The 17,615-nt window shown below is 38.6% G+C and overlaps 1 protein-coding gene across 2 annotated transcripts in view; it reads right to left on the bottom strand.

Annotated features, from left to right (window-relative positions):
• Positions 1 to 6,450, bottom strand: part of PLEKHM3 (pleckstrin homology domain containing M3) — a 203,709-nt gene extending 197,259 nt beyond the window's left edge. For both annotated transcript variants that reach the window (XM_068544574.1, XM_068544573.1), the window contains exon 1: positions 6,356 to 6,450. The gene's annotated coding sequence lies outside the window, so the exon portion shown is untranslated. The remainder of the gene's footprint in view (positions 1 to 6,355) is intronic.
• Positions 6,451 to 17,615: the final 11,165 nt, after the last annotated feature.

The raw sequence follows: 17,615 nt of genomic DNA, 5'->3' as shown, positions 1-17,615 counted from the left end.
ACCCAGTAGATGACCCAGTAAACACAGTGATACCTTTGATTCCTGGGAGGGATGGGTTTATAAAGGAAGGGAGGAAAAGAGGAAGAAAGCAACATTTAAACCTGATTCTACCGTAAGCTGAGCTCCTCAACACACACACACACACTCACGCATACACACTCACTCACTCATTGGCACACAGACACATACAGAGTTTGCTATTCTTCAGCTAATGGGATTGGCACCGCTTAAAGCAGATTGCTAGGTCATTGTCTGCGACCACCGCAAGAGAAACATTATTTAAAGGCCATTCAGACCCTAAAAGAAGCGGCTGAGCAGAGTAATTATCGGAGACTCTCCATTAACTAGGGCATCTCTGCTCTTTGTCTGAGTTGGTTTAATAAGGCCCGCTAATGGAGCTGTGCGGGAGGGGGCCTGCTAATGGTTCCAGAAAAGCCCCTTCTTGGCCCCTTTATTTCTGGGGACTGTCTTTAGAGATGCTGACAGTAAAGCCATACTGCAAAATGACCTTCACAAAAACTTGGTGTGGACCCCTCCTGCTCAGGACTCCGGTTTTCAAAATGAGGAAACATCTTTGTCTTTTTCTTTTTTATTCCAAGGTGATTTTCCCTCAATTCCTCTTACTGGTTTGTGGCCGTTTGGGTTTTGGGGAACTTGTCATTGAAAACAGCAGCACTCAGTGAGAATAAAGCAGAATGACACCCCAGCAATTCCCCCCTTAGCTTGCCGCTTCTACTCATCTTCCAGGGGTCTACTTCTCCAGAAAAATCACTTGTCCCATTATTCCTTTTAAGTCTGTCATGCACTTACGTTTCAAACTTAGGATGGCCACCTGGATTCAAACTGCCGTATAATAATTAGCCAGCTTTATCAGCCTCCCAATTCATTCTCCCTACAGCAGCCAGAGCAACTCTTTCAAAACAGAAATCTAAACACCTCAGTGGCTTCCTATTACCCGTAAGAATTCTTGATATTATCTATGAGACTCAGCATGGTTTGGCCCTTTCTTCCTCTCTAGCAACATCTTGCATCATGCTTCTTTCAGCTATTTGATCCAGCCACTGGGGGACCTTTTCCTGTGATTATGTCCTGCTCATTCCTGCCACAGGTCCCTTGTACATCTTTCTGCCCAGTATACTTTTTGCCTCATATTCTCCATTCATCCTTCAGCTCTCAGCTCAGTAGTCAGATCTTCAGGAAAGTCTTCCCTTACTACCCTTTCTAGGTCGACAACTTTTTTTTTTTAATGTTTATTAATTTATTTATTTTGGCTGCGCCGGGTCTTAGTTGCAGCACGCGGCATCTTCGTTGAGGCATGCGGGATCTTTTTAGTTGTGGCATGTGGGCTTCTTAGTTGCAACATGCGAACTCTTAGTTGTGGCATGCATGTGAGATCTAGTTCCCGACCAGGGACCAAACCTGGGCCCCCTGCATTGGGAACGTGGAGTCTTACCCACTGGACCATCAGGGAAGTCCTGACAACTTCTATTTCATGCATTTACAACAACATATACTACTCCTTCACGGCACTTACTGTAATTAAACTTTTACATTTATTTGAATGGCTTACGTTATTTATAATTACCTCTTCATGAGACTGTAAATGTCATGAGAATAATCATAAGCTCTATAAGAAATAACTATGTCTGGTTTTGTATATCATTATATCCTCAGTGCTCAGAACAATGTCTATGACCTGAATGCCTGCCTATTTTCAATTTTTCAAACAAAGTTTGTTCCCTGAGAGGTTCCCATGACTATTATCTTTGGGAATTACCAATATCCCATATTTTCCCATATCAGTATAGAGGCCCGTGCTCCTTTCCTATGAGATTAAAGACTAATTTTCCAGTTTCAGGGGTAGAACTAAAAGCACATTCTTATTCCCCTAATGAGTGGATCTTTATGCAGTAACATAGATTCACAAGGCACAAATAAACACACACAAGCTTTAATGATGTCTCCTGTTTCGTCAAGACCCAGTGGGAAAGAGAATGGGGTGTATAGCCAAAGAGGGGAGTCAAGGATTAGAGATTCTCAGCACTCCAGACATACTGGCACAGAGATGGCTGGGTAGGATTGTTCCAATTGTCTTTGGTCCCCATGAAAACTGGGGACTTTCTCTACTGGTTGGAGAAAGAAGGGTGGACCTTGCCAGATGCAGAGTAGCAGCACGGATTGGGTGTGTATTCTGTTGCTTGGGCTGTTCTGCAGAGACGGCCACCAAGGCTGGCCTATATGGGGCCAGCTGTGTGTCCCTTGACTTGCACTGAGTGGCATCAGGCATTCAAAGAGTGGGCTGACCAAGCCCATCACTCCTTTTAAAAACTAAGGCTAGAAGTCAATTGCACACTTGCATTTTTCACACTTAGTTATGGCCACCTAAATTCAGACTGCTCTATTACATTCAAGTTGCATCAACCAGCCTTGGGATTCCACTAATTAAGAACAGTTTGGAAATTAAAGAAAGAAAGTCATACTATAAAGTTGTGTTTTCAGAGAATCTGAGGCTCCATAAAGAAACTGTCCTCTTGAGGACGGCATGTCTGTTGTCCCTTAACCTATGTAAATTCACATGGTCACATGCATGGATTCCAGATGCATTCAAGTTCAGAACCAGGATCAGAAAGTTTCTGGACCTGGTAATAGTGCAAATTGTTACATAATCTCTACCCCTGACTAAATTACTGAGAAAACCTGCAGACCTCCAAGCCTCAGTTAACATATATCCTATGAACAGCTCTTGGCTCTCAAGCTGCAGAGGACACAGAAGAGAGTAACACAAGGTGCCCACTATTACAGGGAACTGACAACCTATAGGAAAAGATACATGCTTTATAAAATAAATGGGGCAACAGATATAATGAGTCCTAAGTTGTTGGGTTCTAGTCTAGTGTCTCTATACATGTGGTCCACAACCTGTAGCATCAACATCACGTGGGAGTATCGTTAGAAATGCAAACTTTGGGGCCCTACCATGGTTCCACTGAATTGGAATCTCTGGGGGTGGGGAAACAGCAGGTTGACAATCTCTCCAGGGGATTCTTAAACACACTGATGTTTGAAAGGCATTATAAAAGTTGGGGAAAGAAGTCTGAATGAACTGAGAGCTGGGGGAAGAGTTTCAAGGAAACCCTTGAATTTAATCTGGGCCATCCTTGAAGGTCAGGTGAGTAGAATTTGGAATAATTAAGGGCTCAGGGGAGGGCATTCCAGGCAGAAGGAATAACAGGAGTAAAGGCGTGGAGGGGAAAATGAACATGGCATGGAAGGGGCTGATTGAAGCTGAAGGTCTGGGGGTGGTATGAAGGCAAAGCCAGATCTTGTAAGGAAGCGAGTTTTAGAAAACATGTTACACATAAAATACGAATATATGTATGCATAGATATCCACATCTAGTTTTTTTCTGATTTCAAAGGTAATATATATTTTTTGTATAAAAACGTAAGACATTAGAGAAGCATGTAACATAGAAAAAATAGAATGTTTCCCCATGACCTCCTCAAAAGGAAAAAAAGTAACATTTTGATGTAGATTCCCTTAGAATTTTTTCTATGCATAGTCTAATCACCTCTCCCCCACACAAAAAACAACAAAGTCTCCTCTGTTCACAGCTATGCAACTTCCTTTGCTCACTTCACAACACAATTCTCCATATCTGTGTCAGTCTTTCTCTGTTAGTCCTAAAGATCTACCTCATTCTTTCAAACGGTCCCATAGTGTTCACTGTATAATGAGGTAGCAATGAAGCACCATGTTTTGTCACTGTTGGTTCTTATGCTGGGAAGAATCTGATAAGAGGGGTGTTTTAGAATATGGTTGTGAAGATGGCTATGCTATGTGATGTGCTCAAGCTTTTAGTAGATCAGCTGGAGTGGAGGCCTGGGTGTTCAAAGCCAGCTCTTTACTGGAGTAATCATAGTCTGCTATATCTATATATCTACGTCTATATCTGTTTGTATATGTATATCAATATATGTATGTATATGTGTATATCTTACACATATATGTACATGATATTTATATCTATTCTGTATCAATATATGTATACCTTATATGTATATGTATATATGTATATCTATGTATCCATGTATATCTTATATGTATGTGTATATGTATACGTATTGTATATCTATCTAGCGTTAAGTTCCACATAAAAGCAAAATGGGAACCCTTACCCAGAGTCTTTTTTTCATTTATTTTTATGCCTGAGTAATATTCTATTGTATATATGTGCCACATCTTCTTTATCCATTCATCTGCTGATGGACACTTAGGTTGCTTCCATGTCCTGGCTATTGTAAATAGAGCTGCAATGAACATTGTGGTACATGACTCTTTTGGAATTATGGTTTTCTCAGGGTATATGCCCAGTAGTAGTGGGATTGCTGGGTTGTATGGTAGTTCTATTTTTAGTTTTTTAAAGAACCTTCATACTGTTCTCCATAGTGGCTGTATCAATTTACATTCCTACCAACAGTGCAAGAGGGTTCCCTTTTCTCCACACCCTCTCCAGCATTTATTGTTTGTAGATTTTTTGATGATGGCCATTCTGACTGGTGTGAGGTGATACCTCATTGTAGTTTTGATTTGCATTTCTCTAATGATTAGTGATGTTGAGCATCCTTTCATGTGTTTGTTGGCAATCTCTATATCTTGGGAGAAATGTCTGTTTAGGTCTTCTCCCCATTTTTGGATTGGGTTGTTTGTTTTTTTGATATTGAGCTGCATGAGCTGCTTGTATATTTTGGAGATTAATCCTTTGTCAGTTGCTTCGTTTGCAAATATTTTCTCCCATTCTGAGGGTTGTCTTTTCATCTTGTTTATGGTTTCCTTTGCTCTGCAAAAGCTTTTGTTTCATTAGGCCCCATTTGTTTATTTTTGTTTTTGTTTCCATCTCTCTAGGAGGTGGGTCAAAAAGGATCTTGCTGTGATTTATGTCATAGAGTGTTCTGCCCATGTTTTCCTCTAAGAGTTTTATAGTATCTGACCTTACATTTAGGTCTTTAATCCATTTTGAGTTTATTTTTTGTGTATGGTGTTAGGGAGTGTTCTAATTTCATTCTTTTACATGTAGCCATCCAGTTTTCCCAGCACCACTTATTGAAGAGGCTGTCTTTTCTCCATGGTATATTCTTGCCTCCTTTATCAAAGATGAGGTGACCATATGTGTGTGGGTTTATCTCTGGGCTTTCTATCCTGTTTCATTGATCTATATTTCTGTTTCTGTGCCAGTACCATACTGTCTTGATTACTGTAGCTTTGTATTATAGTCTGAAGTCAGAGGGCCTGATTCCTCCAGCTCCGTTTTTCTTTCTCAAGATTGCTTTGGCTATTCGAGGTCTTTTGTGTTTCCGTACGAATTGTGAAATTTTTTGTTCTAGTTCTGTGAAAAATGCCATTGGTAGTTTGATAGGGATTGCATTGAATCTGTAGATCACCCAGAGTTTTTGAGAAGGGTCTTTTTAAGAGAGACCATTCTCAGCTCCACAAATTTGTCTCCAACAAGTGGTGGTTTCTTGAGCTTGGCGGTGGAGACTTTTTGCCCCTGCCTGCTCCCCCCCTAGAAGTTTGGAAGTCTTTATGATCAGAAACTTCTTTCAGTCTCTATTGCTGCAGCATGTGAGGCTTTTCTTCTAGCATCCTTTTTCCTGAGTTCATCCTTCATGCCATTTTCCGAGGTGGGAGACATTAAGAAAACAGATATCTGATCATGCAAATTTTCACCAAAAAATATGTTCTTCACTTCACAACAAGAAAACAAGGGCCTAATACTGAAAGGGAAAGCCCTAGACTGGATGAAATGAAGAACTTCCTCAATGTTAGGGAGCTCTGGCATTAAAAACACCATCCAAAGAATGACCATTGCTTCTCTCCTTCCTCCCACAAGTTGCTTTGCAGGTGGGACCAATGACTCATAAGTGAATGGCAAGTAGTAAATAGTGCTACCAGGGCCACAGCTGCTTTTAACTCTAGGCAAATTCAAGAACTTGAAAGACAGGTGGACAGAAAAAGAGGTGTCAGTATTTACCTTTGCAGCAGCCTGCTTCTGGATTTAATAGTCTTTAGAACTTATACTCATGGTGATTGAATAAGGTAATATACTGTTTTATTTTTTTCTTGGTCACAGAAAAGGAAAGTAACAAGGGGAAAAATACTAAAATACAAAATATATTAAAATTTTTTTTAAAGTAGAAACATGAAGTATTGTGACCCAGAGCAATTCTAGTTTCTACTACAACAGAATTAAGCATCTTTCAAAAAATGGTTTGTTTATATGGATGGTCCATTCAGATTATTATAACAAAATGCCACAGAGTAAGTAGCTTTCAAACAACAGAAATTTGTTTCTTACCATTCTGGAGGCTGGAAAGTCCAAGATCTTGGCACCCTCAGATTTGGAGTCTGGTTAGGTCCACTTCCTCATAGAAGGCAACTTCTCCCTGTGTCCTCACATGGTGGAAGGGGCAAGGGAGCTCTCTCGGGTCTCTTTTATAAGGGCACTAATCCCCTCACTCATGGAGGCTCCACCCTCATGACCTCATTACCTCCCAAAGGCCCCACCTCATAATATCTTCATCTTTGAGGTTAGGATTTCAACATATGAATTTTAGGGGACGTAAACATTCAGAACATAGCATGGATTTTTCTCCTGTTATAGCACTGGAACTATGTATTAAAATTATAATGATTCTTAACCACAGGTTTCTCCTTTTGGGAAATTCAAGTATACCCCAAGTTTGTTTATTTCAGTACTTTTACAGCAACAAAAGAATTTAATAGCTAGCCCTTAATCTCCAGAGGGTTTACCTAAATGGTATCCATTCTTCCCTCTCAAAAAAAAAGCCCAGTTTTATTTGGGATGGCAATGCGCCCAGCTAAAAACAAAAACAAAACCAAACACTTTATTTCCCACTCTTTCTTGCAATTAGGATAACAAGTTCTGGCCAATGAGATGTAAGCAGAAATCTGATGAATGAGGCTTCTAGGAAAGCTACTGTTTTCCTCATTAAAAAAAAAAAAAAGACAGATTTGGCTTGTTATGAGCATTTTGCCTATGCTTTTCCTGCTGCACGTTGAGGGGAATGTCAGCGCAGGATCTTGAGGTTTAGCAGCTACTGGGTGAGCTTAAGGGAAAAAGACAGAAGTGAAGGATGTTGACACAAAAAACTAGAGGGAGCATGCATCACTGATGGCAACACGGAGATACTCTACAGCCCTGCACTGTCGATTACGAGAAAAAAATATTCCCCTCACTTGCTTAAACCACTGTACTGGCTTCCTGATACATGGAGTGAGAGCATAATCCTAACTGATTAAACCACAGTCCTTTCTTTGGAGGATAATTTGGAAAAGAGAGACCTAGGGCCTGGCATTCAGTTCTACCCCCAGATTTACCAGAATTATTAAAACCAGCGGTCGCCCAAGGGCAGAGCAGTGGGAGCATAATGAAACCAACTAAAAGTTGTCTGCTTTTTATTATCACCATGTTCCAGCAAATGTCAACAGCCAGTGATAAAATACTCCTCCCCGAAAAAAATCTTTGGCCTAAATCCTAAACAATTGCTGAGGTTCCTGAATTTTAATAAGACACATATAAACATCAACTTAGCACATTTTATTACTTGTCCTTTAGTAAACGTTGTATTCTACATGGGCATCAATTACAAGAATTCTCAGTTATATACTGGGCTTCCAAGACACGGGCACACACAAGCTCATTTCAAAGGTAACTTTATAACGGTTCAGGATTTTTCCAACTCACTTTAGGGACGGAGTTTGTGTTTCCAACCCCTGTGGTACCACCACAAATGCCTGTGTTTAAGCAGTAGATTTGACATAAGTATCACGGTGATTGCAAAGACAAAGAATCAGAACATGGGTTGACTTCTGTCATTCTTTGTGATTATTTGAACTTTTGGTATTTAAAATAGAAAAGAGTGAAACAGTGCAAACTGCAAGGTGAATATTTCTGATTGGCAAGTGCAAAATTTAGTTTATACATGAAATGTTTTGCTGAATTCTAATCTTATCTTTAAAATAAAACTTTCTTCTTGTTTTTAACCTTGTTAGTCTTTTGCAATTATTATTAAAATGTAATGGGTTCTTTTGTCTTCGTTATATATATTTTATTCATAATTTTGTTTATGCGTTTATTTTTAGTATCTTTTATGGTTCTGGTAATATAAGTTATATCCTTTATAAAAGCCTTGCAATAGTCTTACTAGAAGTCAAGATAAAAGAATACCAAATCAAACTAGCCAAGGATCTAAGTTATCCATCTACTGATTTTTAGTAAAAATACAGGATTAGGATTATTTTCCTTTGGAGAGTCAAACCTGAGACACGTGCCATCAGGCTGACATTAAACTGTAATGTTTTAATTCATTACTGTGACTGACCAATATGTAGGTACAAGTTTTTTCCTTTTTTGACCAAAAACACAGATCATTGTAATTTAAAAATATTAATCCGTATTTCTCTTTCTTTGTAATGTAATTTTTTTACTAGTATAATTATATATATAAAATTTAATAAATTATTTTCACTGTCTACATTTCCTTTTTGGCCAGTATTATTTGTTTTATTTAATTATTATTACTAAAACTAATTTTGTCGTATAGAGGATGGAGATGTTAAAAAATAAACTATGCTGCCACTGGTCAAAATGATGTCAATTTCAATTGATTTTAGTACTCACCACCAATCGTTTCATTCCATGACTTACCAATAACAAACTTACCAAAAATTTGTTAGAGTCCATCCTGGGGAGTTTTGTTAAAGGGCATCCTTTAAATTAGGTGGCATCCTTTCTGAGTGCTTGCGAATTGTAGTCTTTGTATTGCCTTTCCCTGAGTGACAACAGAGCTAAGTGCTATTGGATTTCAACCTCATTCCTTAGCATTCTGAAAGCATTGCTTCATTGTCAGAGGAATTTCACGTGGCAGAAAAAGAAAAGCTTGTGAGAAGTCTGATTTTTTAATTTGTTTGCTTTAGGTAGTTTTTCTTTTTTTTAAGGGAAGAAAATGGATATGGTAGCATTTTTTTTTCTCTTAATCTTGTGGTGCAAAAATTTTGTCCAAATGTGCCTAAGTGTGGATTTCTCTCTTTTTTTAAATAGTTGATTTACAATATTGTGTTAGTTTCAGGTTACAGCAAAGTGATTCAGCTATATATATATATATATATATATATATATATATATACCTATTTTCAGATTATTTCCATTATAGGTTATTACAAGATATTGAATATTATTCCCTGTGTTATACAGTAAATCCTTATTGCTTATCTATTTTATATATATTAGTGTATATGTTAATCCCATGCTCCTAGTTTATCCCTCCCCCACCCCCTTTCCCCTTTGGTAAGCATAAGTTTATTTTCTACGTCTGTGAGTCTGTTTCTGTTTTGTAAATAGATTCATTTGTATTACTTTTTGGATTCCACATATAAAAGATATTATGTCTTTCTCTGTCTGACTTACTTCACCTAGTATGATATTCTCTAGGTCCATCCATGTTGCTGCAATTAGCAAAATTTCATTCTTTTTTTAGCTGAGTAATATTGCATTGTGTGTGTGTGTATATATATACATACAGATATACCACATCTTTATCCATTCATCTTTTAGTGACCACTTAGGTTGTTTCCACATCTTTGCTATTGTAAAGAGTGCTGCTATGAACATTGGAGTGCATGTATCTTTTTGAATTAGAGTTTTTGTGTTTTCCAGATATATGCCCAGGAGTGGGATTGCTGGATCACATGGTAGCTCTATTTTTAGTTTTTATTTTTTTTTATTTTTAGTTTTTTAAGGAACCTCCATACCGTTTTCCGTAGTGGTTGTACCAATTTACCTTCCCACCAAATGTAGGAGGCTTCCCTTTTCTTAAGTGTGGATAGCTCTTGATTGATTTTACATGGAATGTGGTTTAGCACTTTTAGTCTAAACATCTTTATTCATTCATTCATGTATTATCTTAGATCTATTTTACAATGATTCTGACTTTTTTTTTTTCCCCTAACGCAACTGAGGGACACAACACAGCCTGACCAGCAGTCACTCATTACTATAATTTAAAAGCACACCACTCCTACCTGGAGGGTATCATGCTTAGTGAAGTAAGTCAGACAGAGAAGACAAATGCTGTATTTTATCACTTACATGTGGAATCTAAAGAACAAAACAAAGTAGTGAATATAACAGAAAAGAAACAGAGTGACGTATATAGAGAACAAACTAATGATTACCAGTGGGGAGAGGGAAAGTGGGAGGGCATGATAGAGGTAGGGGATTAAGAGGTACAAACTACTACACATAAAATAAATAAGCTACAAGGATTTATTGTACAGCACAGGGAATATAGTCAGTATTTGATAAGAACTCTAAATGGAATGTAATCTATAAAAACTCTGAATCACTATGTTGTATGCCTGAAACTAGTATAATATTGTAAATCATCTATACCTCACTATAATACATACATACATACATACATACTTAAAAGTACACCACGCCTTCCCTGGCAGTTCTGGTCATGTGCCCACCAGGCTGTGCCATGCATCCGCACCCCCAGCCTCCAGTAAGGAATCACTCTCCTGTCATATCTCTGGCGATTGTGTCTTTCCATTCCAAGTTCTTCTAAAGGATCATCAGTTCACTCTTTTTCTTTGCTCTCTATCCTTTGTTTCTGTCATCTTAACTTTTTCATTTCTCTCTCCTTTTCTCTGTATTTTGGGAGTTATTTAACTTGTCCTCTACATCACAATAGCATGAATTTTGCTGCAACTCCAATATAGTTTTTCTTTTTTAAAATTCTAGGATTCAGTTTTAATTGCCTTCCAATCTTTTCTTATCACATCATTCTTCCTTTAAAAAAAATCTTGTTGCATTTTCATTTCACCCTAATGTGTTCTTATGCTATTCCCCTTTTTTAATGACTCATAACCTTTCCCTTTTAAGAAGTCCATTTGGGACCTACTGAGGCTATCAGTTCCCTGAAGTTTGCAGTAGTCTACAGTGGATCAATGCTTGGAGCAAGCTCTTCTCAGGAGGCTCCTAGAAGTTGCTTCCTTTCTCCTGTTCTGCAAAAGGTTTTTCCTAGGCTGTTGTGTTTTATTCTCCTTACTCATCCTTGAATAAGGTAAGCTATGCCCAGACTGAAGCTTTATCACCAGACATGTTCTTGAATCCATTCCTTGTCAAGCGGAATAAAGCTGAATCCTCTTCTCAGACACGTCTGGGGCAGAGGTCTCACTCACAGCTCTCAGATTAGTTCCAGGGTTTTGCCTGCTTCCACCTGTGCTCTCCTGCAGCAACATCTCTCACTGGTGCTCCCTTCTTCTTCTTCTTCTTCTTCTTCTTTTTTTTTCTGTTTGGCCACCCGGTGCAGCCTGTGGAACTTCCCCAACCGGGGACGGAACCCGTGCCCCCTGCAGTGGAAGCACGGACTCTTAACCACTGGACAGCCAGGGAAGTCAGGGCCGCCCTCCTGATTGTGCCTCAGCTCATCCCATCTCTTCCTTCCCTCTAAGAACTAACACTGTGCCAACACTTGTCATAATCACTTCCTTGCTTTTATTTTATAGTTTTGTCACCTATGTGGCAATGCATTCCTAAATAATTTAATTAGTATTGACTTTTATTAACCACATTTAAAAGGAAGTTTATATCTTTTTGAGACTTACTTCTTTCACTTAATGTAAAGCATCAGTGCCCTCCACTCAAACAGGCGTGCTCCTGCAGTTGAGGAAGTCGGATTTATTACTGGCTGTGGTGAGGGAGAACGCACAGCATGAGGAAGCAGGGGGCATCTCACTAAGAAGATGATCAGATTTATTATAGGAGTTCGTCTTGTGTTAGGTGATTTGAGAGAGAGAGTTTAAGGAAGCAGAGCTTTGCTCTGGTTTGAATCCCCCTGGCAAGGAAATGGGGGTAATTCTGGGACTGGGTATTACACCACATCTTACCTAGAAGGAAGGAAGACTTGGGAGAGATTGAAGGCTTTTGCCCAAGGAAGTGATGCGACCTGATGAAACAAACCAATAGTTAATGAATGTTGAACCAACAGTGTTTCAAGCTAGACTGCACTAGGGCCTGGGCATGAGCAAGCCATGCACAGCTGAGTTAGAAAGAAAATGAAGGGTCAGGTCTTAGACATCTTAAGACAGGAAAATTAGATCTGTAAACTGGCTATTTCATTTAAGGAAGAGACCAAAAGAAGGAAGGTCAGTCATTCAGTCAAATATGCTGAGTTGACCTGTGATTTATCATATCTAAAAATGTCAGACAAGTCCTGTTTGTGTTTTACTGGATTATGGCTTTGGCAAAATGGTTCACATCAGTAATGGAGACATGGGACCATAAGTCATACAAACTAACTAAGCATTAACTCCCCTCCTTTTCCCCCCAAAACTATCTCATTCTCTAGGAGTTTTTGTCAATTTGCCTTCTCGTAACCAATCAAGAGGCAGTTTAGTGTGGTGCAAAGATCATTTATTTTTTTCAGAAAAATTAAAAACTTCAAACATATGGGAGAAAATACAAGAATTAATATAACAAATTTATGTGTACCCACTATCAGAATTAACAAATGTTAATATTTTGTGATATTTGCCTTTGATATTTTATTAAGAAAAAATTATGGATTCAACCCAGTTCCATTCTCCTTCCTCCATTCTTAGAGGCAGCCATGATCACACACTTGATGTTTACTCTTTGCTGTCTGTAAGTTTTGTTTTTTCTTTTTCTTTTTCTTTTAAACAGAGTTTCTCAGCATTTTAAAAAAATTTTATTTATTTATTTATTTTATTTTTGGCTGTCGTGTCTTTGTTGCTGCATGCGGGCTTTCTCTAGTTGCGGCGAGCGGGGGCTACTCTTCATTGTGGTGCATGGGCTTCTCATTGTGGTGGCTTCTCTTGCTGTGGAGCATGGGCTCTAGGTACGCAGGCTTCAGTAGTTGTGGCACATGGGCTCAGTAGTTGTGGCTCGCGGGCTCTAGAGTGCAGGCTCAGCAGTTGTGGCACAAGGGCTTAGTTGCTCTGCGGCATGTGGGATCTTCCTGGACCAGGGCTCGAACCCGTGTTCCCTGCATTGGCAGGCGGATTCTCAACCACTGCGCCACCAGGGAAGCCCTCTATAAGTTTTAAAAATTAACAATTGTATATATTTAAGGTGTATCACATGATGATTTGATGTTTATATATCCATAGTAAAATGATTACTAGAGTCAGGTTAATTAACATTATTTCTTCACATAGTTACTATTTTTTGGTGTGTGATGAGAGCACCTGAAATATACTTTCTTTGTAAATTTCTAGTATTCAATACAGTATTATTAATTATAGTCATCATGCTATACATTCTATGATTTTTATACTGCTACCATATATATGGGTCCCTATCCAATATACAATATTATTCAGTATGTTTTAAAAGTTTACAGGAGGGAGTTCCTTGGTGGGCCAGTCGTTAGGACTCAGCACTTTCACTGCTGTGGCCCTGGGTTCAATCCCTGGTCAGGGAACTAAGATCCCGCAAGCCGTGCGATATGGCCAAAAAAATGTTTACAGGAATATAACTTCTGTAAAATGTATATTGTTGTTACTACATATATTATATAATTAATGTCATTACAATTTCTCAATTTTATGTTTTTATTATTATCCATGTTGTTACATATAAATTTGGTTCATTTGTTTTAATTTTTATTATGTGAATGTTTATAAAAGTATAATATACAGAAAAGTATACAAATTTTAAACATACCACTTGATGAATTTTCACAAAGTGAAAATACCTGTGTAACCAGAAGCTAGATCAAGGAACAGAACATTAACAGCGCTCAAAATACCCTTTTGTGAATGACATAATGCCATTTGCAGCAACATGGATGGACTTAGAGATTATCATACTAAGAGAAGTCAGTCAGAAGGAGAAAGATAAGTATCAAATGATATCACTTATATGTGGAATATAAAATATGACAAAAATGAACCTATCTATGAACCAGAAACAGACTCACAGACATAAAGAACAGACTTGTGGTTGCCAAGGGAAAGGTGGGGTGGGGGAGAGATGGATTGGGAGTTTGGGATTAGCAGATGCAAACTATTATATATAGAATGGATAAACAACAAAGTCCTATGGTATAGCACAAGGAACTACATTCAATATCCAGTGATAAACCATAATGGGAAGGAATATGGAAAAGAATATATATATGTATAACTGAATCACTTTGTTGTACAGCAGAAACTAACACAACATTGTAAATCAACTATACTTCAATTAAAAAATAAAAAAAAAAACAAACCAAAAACCAGAAGTGTACACTTCTGTTCACTACTTTCCTCCCCCAGAGTAATCACCCCATCAACATAGATTTGTTTTATCTCTGTTTAAACTTTTTAGGAATGTAATCAAAACAGAGTACTTTTTCTGTATCTGACTTCTTTTGCTCAACGTTACGTTTGTAGGATTCATCTATATTGGTATTTGTAGGTATAGTTCATATCTTTCCATTGCTTTATGAATAAACTGTGTATCATTGCTTTATCTATTGTTTGAATACACCACATTTCATTTATCTGTTTTACTGTTGATGGGTATTTGAGTTGTTTGAAGATTTTGGCCATTATAAATAATGCTGCTATGAACATGTATTTTGGTGACTAGATGCATGCATTTCTGTTGGGTATATAGGAGTAGAATTGCTGAGTCCAGCTTTTTTTTTTTTTTTAATAAGTTTATTTATTTTATTTATTTATTTATTTTTGGCTGCATTGGGTCTTTGTTGTTGCGTGTGGGCTTTCTCTAGTTGCGGTGAGCAGGGGCTACTCTTCCTTGCGGTACGTGGGCTTCTCATTGCAGTGGCTTCTCTTGTTGCAGAGCATGGGCTCTAGGCGCGCGGGCTTCAGTAGTTGTGGTTCACGGGGTCTAGAGCGCAGGCTCAGTATTTGTGGAGCACGGGCTTAGTTGCTCCGTGGCGTGTGGGATCTTCCTGGATCAGGGCTCGAACCCATGTCCCCTGCATTGGCAGGTGGATTCCTACCTGCTGTGCCACCAGAGAAGCCCACTGAGTCCAGCTTTAACAGATATTGCCAAACAGTTCTCTAAAGTGGGTGTACCAATTTACAATCAGCACAACCCTAACAGTCATATATGAGAGTTCCAGTTGCTCCATATTTTCACCAATACATGGCATTGTCAGTCCTTTTCTTTTTAGTTGCTCTGGTAATAGGTAGGGGTGTCTTGTTTTAATTTGTATTTGTTTGTTGACTGGTGAGTTTTAATACATTTTCCTGTGTTTATTGTACATCTGGATTCCTCCTTTGAGAAGTTCCTGTTCAAACCTTTTGTCTGTTTTGTATCTTGTTGTGTTTTTTTTTTGTTTTTGTTTTTTGTTTTTTTTTAGTTCTTGTTGTGTTTTTTAAAGAAATGATTTGTAGGATAAATGCATTGCTGATAATTTCATTTATCTGTGGTTTACCTTTTCATTTTCCTAGGGATGTCTTTTAATGAATAGCAGTTCTTAATTTTAATATAACCCTATTTATTAGGTTTTTTCCTCTTTATGATTAATTTTTTGTGTGTCCTATTTAAGAAATCTTTTCTTATCTCAAGGTCATAAAGAAGCTTTATTTTTTTTAATTTTTTTTTTTTTTTTTTAATTTTGCTTGTGGCCTTTTTTCAAGTTTATTTGTTTATTTTTGCTGTATTGGGTCTTCGTTTCTGTGCGAGGGCTTTCTCTAGTTGCGGCAAGCGGGGGCCACTCTTCATCGCGGTGCACAGGCCTTTCACTGTCGCGGCCTCTCTTGTTGTGGAGCACAGGCTCCAGACGCGCAGGCTCAGTAGTTGTGGCTCACGGGCCTAGTTGCTCCGTGGCATGTGGGATCCTCCCAGAGCAGGGCTCGAACCCGTGTCCCTTGCATTGGCAGGCGGATTCTCAACCACTGCGCCACCAGGGAAGCCCAAGAAGCTTTATTTTTAAATTTTTTAAAATAAATGTATTTGTTTATTTATTTATTTATTTATGGCTGCACTGGGTCTTGGTTGCTGTGAGCAGGCTTTCTCTAGTTGTGGTGACCGGGGGCTACTCTTCATTGCGGTGCATTGGCTTCTCATTGTGGTGGCTTCTCTTGTTGTGGAGCACGTGCTCTAGGCATGTGGGCTTCAGAAGTTGTGGTCCGCGGGCTCAACAGCGCAGCTCAGTAGTTGTGGCACAAGGGCTTAGTTGCTCTGCGGCATGTGGGATCTTCCCGGACCAGGGCTCAAACCCACGTTCCCTGCATTGGCAGGCGGATTCTTAACCACTGTGCCACTAGGGAAGTCCCAGAAGCTTTATTTTTAAACCAGAGTTATTTTTTTAGACTGATGTATAATATTTCATCTGGTGATGGATATTTACATTGTATCCAATTTCTTGCTGGGGTATATATATTTGTAAGAGCATAGGCTTTGGACTCAGATTTGGGTTTAGATCCCACAGTGTCATTTCACTGCTCTGTAATATTAGGCAATTCACTTAAGCTTTCTGATTTCTTTTACCTCATCTGAAAAATGGAGATAAAAATGGAGGTGACAGGGGCTTCCCTGGTGGTGCAGTGGTTAAGAACCCGCCTGCCAATGCAGGGGACACGGGTTCGAGCCCTGGTCCGGGGAGATCCCACATACCGTGGAGCAACTAAGCCCACGTGCCACAACTACTGAGCCCACGTGCCACAACTACCGAAGCCCGCGTGCCTGGAGCCCATGCTCTGCAACAAGAGAAGCCACCGCAATGAGAAGCCTGCGCACCACAAGGAAGAGTAGCTCCCGCTGGCCACAACTAAAAAAAGAAAGCCTGTGTGCAGCAACGAGGACGCAACACAGCCAAAAATAAATAAATAAATAAATCTATTAAAAAAAAAAAAAATGGAGGTAACAGAGCCTATTGCTTGTTGTAGGCAAATCATATTGCTTTTTCAAGGCAGAACTAGCCCCCTTTCTAAAGCTCAGAATCTTTAGATATTAGAATACAAATTTTGGGGGCTTGAGGCTTTAAAATCTCTTTATTGAAATAAAATAAATATCACATGATAAATTATTTAAGCAATACAAAAATATATAAAATACAGAGCAAAAACTTTCTCTTTGCTATTCAGTCCTTCTCTCTTCAATAGTTACTTATGTATGCTTCTAGAATGAGAAATTAACTATAAATCCATATTGACAGATCTATAGATAGCTACCTTAAAATTGTATGCAAATGAGTTTGAATTCTGTTCTACCACGGTGGAGCTCTGTAATCTTGGGCAAGTTATTTAAACCCACCTGTGCTTTTCTAGTGTTGTCATCTATAAAATGGAGGTAATAATAATATTAAGAATATAGGATTGCAAAAAGGATTCGATGGGTCATTGCAGGTAAAGCACTTAGAAGAGAATTTGGCACATAGCTAGAGCTCAATAAATAATAGTTACTTTTATTGTTTTCTTGGAGATATTTCCATATCAGTCCATATAACTCCATGATGTTTTTGAAAGGCCGTATGTACAATACTTACTTAAATGGGTACCTCCAGATTTTCAGATTTTCCTATTACACACGATTTCCTTCTATATGCAACTTG

Source organism: Eschrichtius robustus, chromosome 5, assembly GCF_028021215.1.
Source record: "Eschrichtius robustus isolate mEscRob2 chromosome 5, mEscRob2.pri, whole genome shotgun sequence".
In the NCBI taxonomy this organism is placed as follows: domain Eukaryota; kingdom Metazoa; phylum Chordata; class Mammalia; order Artiodactyla; family Eschrichtiidae; genus Eschrichtius; species Eschrichtius robustus.
This window is presented reverse-complemented; position numbering and strand designations above follow the sequence as displayed.